This window comes from Silene latifolia, chromosome X (assembly GCF_048544455.1).
Source record: "Silene latifolia isolate original U9 population chromosome X, ASM4854445v1, whole genome shotgun sequence".
Classification (NCBI taxonomy): Eukaryota; Viridiplantae; Streptophyta; class Magnoliopsida; order Caryophyllales; family Caryophyllaceae; genus Silene; species Silene latifolia.
The window spans coordinates 313,920,388-313,931,465 of NC_133537.1; positions in this window are offsets into that span (position 1 = coordinate 313,920,388).

Genomic DNA, 11,078 nt, shown 5'->3' on the forward strand with positions numbered 1-11,078 from the left:
ACAAACGATAACAAATAAACTAAGCAAGTTAGACACACCACGTAGAATGTCACACTTAAGCCGAATAATCAAAACCGTCATTTAATATGTGAATGAGGCATAGTCAAATAGTTCTAATGTTAAACAAATGTTATCATACCCTCCATAGGCCTTAGATCAAAGGTCTAAGTCAAAAATAATAAGGTAAGGCGAGAAAATAAGGTTTATCGGTCACAGCACAACTTTGGCAAAGTTGCACGATCAACTCACCCTGCACGGTTCAAGTTGCACGGTCAAAGTCTTACCCAACTCGCACGGTCAACTCGCCCTGCACGGTCAAAGGCTCACTGGAAGTCATTCTCAACTCGCATGGTTGGGGGACTACTTTGACTCCTTTTCGTAAAATTGCCATATCTCCTTTATTTCTTGGTCATTTTGGGCGTGCAACCTACCGTTATAATCGTAAGAGGACAAGCTAAATCCTCGACTTGGAATTACATCAATATCAGATATATAACTCGAGATATGGTCATTTAAAGTTGACTCTTCATATTTACGACTTCCAAACTTGCTATTATTTACTCAATTTCATTCCAACTTTCATGTAACATGTTTAAACATGTGAATGCATAACATAGTGTCTCAAATGCTACATTTATATGTCCAATAATGATTTATAAGACTCTTGAACGTATTGGTCTTAAACCAACATAACCAATTACAAGAATCGTCAACAATGGAAAACCGCAACTATAATACCTCAGATTTATGAGCCGATGGGTACTCTATCGAGTAGAGCTTACTCTGTCGAGTAAGTTAGTTTTGCATTCTGGAGTACGTTCTGCCTGTTGGACACTCGATCGAGTAGGCGGTACTTGATCGAGTAAGTCGGGTTATACGAGTTTTTGGCCGGGTTTGATAGCAACGCATGAAAAGGTAATATAAAGTAATTCCGCCGGTGCTTTAGACATCTACAGGAAACAGGGTAAGACTGCAATCCCTGTTAGGTTTATTTACCTATTATTAGACTCCTCTAATAGTGAACTAATTAACTTCTTAATTATTTGTTCTTTAGATCTAGTGCATGCATAACAAAATAAGAGATTTATAAGAAAAACAATGTCCCTTACATTGTATATTGGTTTAAAATTAATGGGCACAAATAAGGTCACCTTCTTTATTTGTTCTTGAGCTTAATATGTTGGATGATCCTCCAAAATCCCAAAGTATAGATCCTCCTTAGATTGCACCCAAGACTTATCCCTTAAACTAGTATACTAATTAACTAGATTAATAAACTAGTATCTTTAAAATGTGTTCTAATATGTTTATTATTACTACACTAGTAACCTTGTTGATATTAGAATTTATGAACAATTTATAAGGTTAATAAAAGCTTGTTTTAGAGAGATTTTGAGAGAATATCGAGCATTTGCATGTGATGTGTTAGAATGAAAAATAAGAGAACAAAAATCTCTTAAGAGGAGGAGGGAGGGCTGGATGGAGCAAGGAGAAGGTGCCAAAAATTGGCATCTTACTTTATGCTTTTTCTCTTCACAACATATTAGGTGTGTAAGAATTGTAGGATAGGTATGATTACCTATTTTATCAAATAAAATAAAACAACCACAATTCATCACTACTCCCTCCATAATTCGGTCCATATCACATAAAATGGACTACCATTTTATTTTATCAATTTGTCATTTGTCACACAATATGTCACATGTAATATGGTACATGTTATTAATTAATTTAATGCATATTTATCACATAAATATCATTTTATAAATTAATCAAATTACATACAACAAATTGACTAGTGATACTTGATCACATAAATAAAATGGGTCATATAATTAGAATTCACAACATCTTGTAATTATAACTAACCATTCATTCTTATCTCAATTGTTTCACAAACAATAAACAATTTTAGTAATATAGTATTTCAATTACTAAAATAAATCTTATTTAATTCCATTATAATAAGATATTAATATTCTCTCTCACAATTAAATTGTTCATTTTAAGGAATTGATTAACTTGTATCATCATACAATTAATCAATTTGTCTATTAAGGGAATTGTCCTTTAGGTGTGACCTTAAGGGATCAACTGATCACCACCGTCATACGACAGTAATGTCAAACTCTAGTTAGCTAATCATTACCGATTAATGTTGATCAGTTGATTATAAAATGAATCATCCCTCACGTATTCTTAATATGAGATTTAAACATGTGATCGCACTATTGTTGATGACACATATTCCAACAATCTTCCACTTATCCGAGACAAGTGTGCGTCACCAATTCTCTTGTTCTATTACAATCTCCCACTTAATGTAAGGTGTCTCGCAAGTCGTACTTGCACTTGATCATATCTTGAGTGGTTTCCTCGATCTGGAGTGTAACTGTCTGACCGGAATTATCTACCGTAGATACCTTCCGAGCGTGGCCACGTATTTCCAGTTCACTACTCCTCGAGTGGCCTTGAGATTTCAAACAACCATGACAAGGGGTGGACAATTCCTATCGCAATATTCCCTTTGTTCAGCCACAATTCATCATAACCCAAAATATACCCATTTGACCTCATTTACGACAGTAGTAGAGCATAAATCAAAGCTAATCAGAAATTTGTGCCAACTTGGGCGAATAGTCTCTAGTCAAAAGAATTGACTCATAAGAACGTTATAACAGCTCTTTCCACGACTAGGCTTTATGAATTACCAGAACTCTATGATGTATCACTTTTATATATACTTTTATAGCTCCTTTCATACCATTTTATATACCGTTTTCGTGTCTTTATATCGTTTATATGCCTTATTTCAGTGAATTTTCGATACTGCCGCTACTTTATGTTTTAATGCAGAAATGACGCATTACGAGGATAATCAAGCTAAGATGGGCATAGCGGAGATGGCATAGTGGAATACACGGAGCATGGCACGAAGAACGAGGTAGCATGAAGGCTAGAAGTGAAGAAACGAAGAAATCATTCTGTGTAGCTGGTTCCTCGATCGAGTCCCCTGAGGCTCGATCGAGTAATCGCCCTCGATCGAGTCACCTCAAGCTCAATCGAGGAACCTCTCTGGCAGATTTATTTTCGAATTTTCCTAAAACAGTTATTTTGTATTATAAATTCTAAACTCGTACGTTTTTATTAGGTTATGCTTTATTTTTCTTAGAACGGCTGAGTACTCTCTAGTTGAATCCTTCCTTGTTGCTACGGTACTAATCTTTCTTGAAGAATTAATTCATTCAAGTTTATGTTATTCAATTGTTGTTCTTATTTCATGTTTTCAATCATGTCTTCAATTATCGTTATTGTTGTTCTGCTTTAGTCATGAGTAACTAATTTCCTCATCTAGGATGAAGGGGATCTAGGTTAATTAGAAAAGGAAAATTGATTAATTGCTAAATAAATCATATAAGTTGTCGTTTGATTATTGTTCTTATTCTAGTTAATTATCTTAGGCCTGAGTTGTTAATTAGTGTAGCGAATTAATGCTTTCACCGACAGGGTTAGAATTAATATAGGTTGCGATAATCAAATAGATTGCATCTAATTATAGCGATCGCATGTTAGAATTGATCTAAAGGGCATAAATAGAATCGACCGATCTTGTGACCTTAGACAGCTTGATAGATCTAACAATTGATTAAGAGACCCCATGTATTGACCTAGTGAACCGGAAATCCTAGACTTTTATTATCATTGTTTTAAACCCTTTTAATTACTCGCAATTAGTTGGTTAGATAACAAACAAAACAACCCCCAAGAAAACGGTTACCTTCAGACAATTTAAATATTTACAGACTGACTATTACCGCCTCCCTGTGGATTCGATACCTGTCTTACCACTAGCTATTCTTGTTAGTTTTGAGATAGTTTTATTTTGATTTGGTGATACGACTTTAGCCATATCAAATTTGGCGCCGTTGCCGAGGAGGCAACAATTGTTTAGTTTGTTTCTATTTATTTTGTCTCAGGGAACCTAGTTCCTTGAGACCGTTCTCACACTTTTCTTGTTAGTTCCGTGTATGCCCAGGTCGAATAGGTCCAAGATTATTCCTTTTGATCCTGAACCAGAAAAGACCTTTGGTTACAGACGGAAATTTACTCAAGAAGTGGGTCAAGTAGAAGACTTGAGTATACTTGACGTCGAGACGGCGAGCTCAGCACAGTCGGCCGATCAGTCCTACACAGAGGACGAAATTCCCGAGACCGAAATTCCAGTTGAAACTCATACTCCTGAGACTACTATCATGCCTACTCTAGCCAGTCACTCCGAGCCCACATTAGCTTCCATCCCACAAGGATTTAAGCTGCCCACTACTGACAATGGAACCTTCGAAATTCGCCCATCTTACATCAATTTGGTGGAGCGAAACTTATTTGGAGGGACACCATCAAGATCTGCTACACATATGGAGAAATTTGTCACCTCTTCTTTGTTCTATCCCGTTAACCATTTGGAGTGATACAAGATCAAGTAAAGTAGGTGCTTTTTCCTTTTCACCGAAAGATGGAGTCTTTGAATGGTTGAGGGACTTAGATATGGCAGACGAGGGGATTCGATCGGAATACTTTAGCTCTTGCCTTCTACAAGAGGTACTTCCCACCTCAGAAAACTAATGCGCTGAGAAGTCAAATTACCAGTTTCAAGCAAGGAGCTACTGAAGATTTGAATGAAGCATGGACTCGCTTCAAATGGTTGGTTCGATCTGTTCCCCATCACGGTTTCCCAAAGTGGTTTCTTTGCAACCGGTTTTATAACGGGTTGTATGACGACCATCGTGCCTTATTGGATTCATCAGCTAATGGAAGGTTTCAGGACAACACCAACGATAGTAACGCGTAGAAGTTGATTGATCAGATTGCCACCCATACCGCTAAGTATGGAAATCCCAGGGGAAGCACGCGAGGGATTGGGGGAGATAGTGCTCTTGCTGCGCAATTGGAGACTATTTATGCTCAAATTGCTGAGATAAAGACTACTCAATCATTGGGTAGTAAAGAGAGATTTCATGCTATGAGTAAATTACAAGAGGAGTCTTGTGCTAGATGTGGTTTAGACGGTCACAATGCAGCTGAGTGTTTGAGCACAGTGGAGCAGGTTAATGCCTTTCAGTCTTACAGACAAGGTGCCCAAGGTACACCCTTCTCCAATTTTTATAATGAAAGAACGAAGGAACACCCTTTCCTTCAATGGTCAAGTCAGAATGTGCAAAACCCGCAGCAACAACAACCACAAAAGAATGTTTATATTCCTCCCAACAGTCGTGGTAATCAACCAAACGGAGGATATCAAAGGCAAGTTCAAGGAGGTCAGCAGTTTAACAATCAATATCAACAACCTCCTCAACAAACTCCTCAACAAGCTCCGAACAATGAGATGGAAGAGTTGCGTAATCTTTTGCAATAAACTTTGTCAATGCAGCAGAAGTAGACGGCTCAAATTTCTGAGCTGATTGCCCATAATAAGATGCTAGATAACCAGGTGGCTCAGATGGTACTTCAAAATCCATCAAAACAGGCCGGGGGGTCTTCCTCCTCAAGGTAAACAAGCTCACGAGCAAGCTAATATTATTCAACTGAGGAGCGGTACCACATATGCAAATCCCGACCTGCAAAGCCTTGTTAATGATGTGCCCACTGCTGGTGATGAGGTACCTTTTATGCATCCCAAGGGATTGGGTAATTTGGAGCTTAGTGATGATGAGAAAGAACCTGAAGAAGTTGAAACACGAGCTGACGATAAAAGCAAAAAGAACGAGAAAGCTGAACCTACTGAGGTTCCTCGATCGAGTCAGCCCAGGCTCGATCGAGGAACTAGTGTGCTCGATTGAGTCCAATCAAGGCTCGATCGAGGCACCTCCTTAACAGACGACGGTGTTTCAAAACTTGATTCAAAGGTCAAGCAAGCCGAGCCCATTACTATTGCACTACCTTTTCCTCATCGGCAACAAAAATCCAAGCTGGACAAGCAGTTCGGTAAGTTTATGGAGGTCGTGAAGAATCTACAGGTAAGTGTTACCTTTATTGAATTAATTACTCAAGTGCCAGCTTATGCAAAGTTCATGAAGGAGATTTTGACAAGGAAGAGATCCTTTGATGCGGTGGAAACTATTGCTTACACTTAGAAGTGCAGTGCCATGTTGCCAATCAATTCACCACCTAAATTAAAGGACCCATGAAGTTTTTCTATCCTTTGTCATATTGGTCATCTTGCTATTAGTAAAGCTCTTTGTGATTTAGGAGCTAGCGTCAGCGTTATGCCTTATTCTATTTGTAAGAAATTAAATATGGGTCAGTTGACGGTTACAAATATGACACTGCAGATGGCCGATAGATCTGTTAAACACCCACTGGGGGTGTTGGAGGATGTTCCCGTTCGTATTGGGAAATTTTTCATCCCCGTTGATTTCTTTGTCTTGGACATGGCTGAGGACAACCAAATCCCTATCATTTTGGGCAGACCGTTCCTACACACTGCGGGAGCGGTTATAGATGTTAGGCAAGGGATATTGACTCTAGCTGTGTGGGATGATACTATTGTCTTTAACTTAGAAAAAGCATTAAAACATCCCATGATAGAAGAAACTTGTCATAGTATAGATGTTGTTGATTTTACTATTGATGAGTGTCTTCCTATGTGTTTGGACATGGATCCTCCGGACATTGCCCTGGTTTCGAATTCAGCTGATCAGACGGGTTCATGGAGTCCAGAAGTTCATCAGATTGAGAGGCTTCTAACTGGAGAGGAATGCCCCCATCAAAAGGTATACAGTTTGGGTACCGCACGTAAGGTAACTGAGGTAAAGAAACCTGAACTAAAGCCCCTTCCCTCTCATCTTAAGTATGGATTTCTTGATGACTGTGAAATGAACCCAGTGATTGTCAATGCTAGCCTAACTGAAGGTCAACTATCTGCTTTGTTGACCATTTTGAAAACTCATAAAAAGGCCATTGGGTATAGCATTGATGATCTGAAAGGTATTAGTCCTGATTTTTGTATGCACCGTATTCATTTGGAAGAAGGCCACAAGGCTAGTGCACAAGGTCAGAGACGACTAAATCCTCCAATGCAGGAGGTGGTAAGAAAAGAGGTGCAGAAACTACTTGATGCTGGCATTATTTTCTCTATATCTGATTCTAAGTGGGTCAGTCCTGTCCAAGTTGTACCTAAGAAGGGAGATACTACAGTAGTAAAGAATGATAAGAATGAGTTGATTGCTACTAGACTTGTTACAGGGTGGAGGATGTGCATTGACTATAGGAAGTTGAACACTGCTACTAAGAAATACCACTTCCCACTTCTTTACATTGACAAAATGTTAGAGAGATTAGCATGTCATAGTTATTTCTGTTACCTAGATGGCTACTCCGGTTTCTTTCAGATACCCATTCATCCTGACGATCAGGAAAAGACCACTTTCACATGCCCATATGGTGTATTTGCTTATAGGAGGATGCCCTTTGGTTTATATAACGCTCCTGCTACTTTTCAGCATTTTATGATGGCCATATTTTCCGATTACATAGAGTCTATCATGGAAGTCTTTATGGATGATTTCAGTGTGTATGGTACTGATTTTGATGTTTGCTTGAGAAACTTGACTAAAGTTTTTTATTTGTGAGGAGAGCAACCTTGTTCTCAATGGGAGAAGTGCCACTTCATGGTTCTTGAAGGGGTGGTACTCGGTCACTTGGTGTCAGGTAAGGGTATTCAAGTGGATAAAGCTAAGGTTGAGGTAATTGAGCAACTCCCGTACCCGGTTAATGTTAAAAGTGTGCGTAGTTTTCTTGGTCATGCAGGGTTCTATCGCCGCTTTATTAAGGATTTCTCTAAAATTGCTCAACCTCTAACTCGACTACTTCATAAAGATACACCTTTTGTGTTTACCGACGAGTGTGTTAAGTCCTTTGACAGGATTAAACAAGCTCTCATCTCAGCTCCCATAATCCGATCTCCGGATTGGAGCCTTCCTTTTGAGATTATGTGCGACGCCAGTGACTATGCAGTTGGAGCTGTTTTGGGGTAGCGAAAAGATAAGGTGTTACATGCCATTTACTATGCAAGTAAGACTCTTGATGATGCGCATCAACTATGCTACTACGGAGAAGGAGCTTCTTGCAGTTGTCTATTCTTTAGACAAATTTAGAGCTTATCTTGTTGGTTCTAAAGTTATTGCTCACACTGACCATGCAGCTTTAAAATATCTTTTAACCAAACAAGAGGCTAAGCCGCGACTTATTAGATGGATTTTGCTGTTACAAGAATTTGATTTAGAAATTCGTGATAAGTCCAGTCTTTGAGAATGTTGTTGCGAGATCATTTGTCTAGGCTGAGATTTGCAGGAAGAGAGATTTTGCCCATTGATGACTCTTTTCCAGATGACCAACTTCTAGCTGTAGCTGCAAACACTCCATGGTTTGCAGATTATGCCAATTACTTGGTAGTAGGTATGCTTCCTCTTGATTTATCCTATCAGCAGAAGAAGAGATTTTTGCATGATGTGAAGCGGTATTTCTGGGACGATCCATATCTATTCCGGGAGTGCATAGACGGTATCTATAGACGATGTATTCCAGAGGGTGAGGTACATGCCATCCTTTCTCATTGTCACTCTTCTTCTTATGGTGGTCATCATGGTCCTTCTAAGACATTTGCTAAGGTAATGTAATCGGGTTTTTATTGGCCTACTATCTTAGAGGATGCTACTACTTTTGTCCGTTCTTGTGATGCGTGTCAAAGAATGGGTAATATCTCGCAAAGGCATGAGATGCCTCAAACTGGAATCTTAGAGGTGGAGATTTTGGATGTTTGGGGCATTGATTACCAAGGGCCATTCCCTACTTCTCATGGGAATCAATATATATTAGTAGCTATAGATTACGTTTCTAAATGGATGGAGGCAATTGCCACCCCCACTTGTGATGCTAAATCTGTTGTTAAGATGTTTCAGAAAATTATCTTTCCACGGTTTGGAGTGCCTCGCGCGGTGATTAGTGATGGAGGAAAGCATTTCAACGAGCGTCATCTTAATTTCTCTTGAAGAAATATGGCGTTACACACCGTAAAGGAATGGCTTATCATCCTTAAACCAGTGGACAAGTAGAGGTTTCTAACAGAGAGCTGAAACAGATCTTAGAGAAGGTAGTAAGCAAGAACAGAAAGGATTGGAGTCGGAAGCTAGATGACACCTTGTGGGCTTACCGTACTGCATTCAAGACACCGATTGGAACATCACATTACCGTCTAGTCTATGGCAAATCTTACCATTTACCTATGGAGGTTGAGTACAAGGCTATGTGGGCCATAAAGGAAATGAATATGGATCCCTCACTGGCGGGTGAGAAACGACTGATTTAGTTGAATGAGCTCGATGAATTTCGACTGCATGCCTATGATAGTGCTCAAGTATACAAGGAGCGAACGAAGAAGTGGCATGACAAGCATATTTTACAAAGGGAATTTCGTGTTGGTGAGAAAGTTCTCTTATTTAACTCTCGTTTGCGTTTGTTTCCAGGTAAGCTAAGGAGTAGATGGTCTGGACCGTTCACTGTTGCTCATGTGAACAAATTTGGGTCAGTTACACTACAAACTGACAAAGGAGAGACCTTTAAAGTGAATGGGCAACGATTGAAAGTCTACTATGAAGGAGCTTATGTTGGGGAATAGAGGCCATTGACCTCTTTGCCATTGATTCTTCTTACTGATGAGGAATTACGATCGTGCGGGACCGCAAAAACCAGCGCTACCGAGAGGCAGCTCGGACATTGTAATTTATAAATTTGTAAATTAGGATTTCAATTTACGTATTGCATTTACATTTGTTTTTTCATTGAAATTTAAGAGATAAGAGAAGAGAATTTTATATGCTTTCAAGGTATTTTGTGCAGGATTCGATGTATTTGCAGCCAAGATTAACAAACGACGAAAGAGGACGCCATCAGCAGGTTCCTCGATCGAGTCAACCTGGGCTCGATCGAGGCACCAACCCCCTCGATTGAGTGCACACAGGGCTCGATCGAGGCACCAACCAAGGGAATTAAAACTACTTAAATTGAGAGTTGACATATGCTGAAATTGGTTCCTCGATCGAGTCACCTCAGGCTCGATCGAGGCACCATTGTGAACTGGGTTCCGCGATTATTTTCAAGTCGGTTTTCTATATTATTTGTTCCTAATATTTCCAATCCCTCTATTATTTCGTCATTCTTTGCTGCCCTATTTCGACTGCTACTCCTCTTTCTCTCCTACATCATCATCATTCATCATCAAATCTCCCATAAAACTTGTGGTTGTTTGCATATTAAGTGATTACATCAATCTATTGTGCTTATTTTTGCAATTTCATTGCTCTATTTGCTAAGGTAAGTCCCGTTTTTCCCTCTAATTGTTCTGGAAAATCTGAAATTTCTTGCTTAAATCTTGAGTTTATTGCTTTAAATCTTCCATTGCTCATATACAATTGCTATTTCCTTGCTTTTTAGCCCTTTGTTTGTTGAATTAAATGCCTAATTTGCTAATTTGGGAATTAGGGTTCTTCAAAATCCGGGTTGAATTTATGCATTAAATTGGTTAGAAATTGTGTTCTTATGCTTGGAATCTTCATTATTTGATATATAATCATGATCCCCTAGCTTTTTGGATGGTTTAATTGTGATTTTCGGTCTTAAAAATCAATTTTTCGACCCATATTTGCCAAAAAACGGGACTGTTTTTGCTTCATGGTTGGGGTATGATTGTATACTTGTCTATTTTGCAGATAATGTCGTCTACTAGGCAAGGAAAAAAGAGGACACGGGAGAGAAGCGCTACTATTCGTCAACCGGAGGTGGTAGAGTCTTCCGAGGAGGAGGATTTATCGCCATTTGACGATTTTCCTTTTGTTGAGTTCCGTGACAAGGAGCAACGGGATAGGCTCGAGTTCTTGATGAATAAAACCATGAATGCCACAAGGTGTGTGGATCGGAAAATTTTGCGAACCTTCAAGATTGATGACATTATGTTGGGTATGTTTGTTGAGATTGGATTGCAGGGTCTTTTTCTACTACATGAGTTATCATATCCTGCCTTG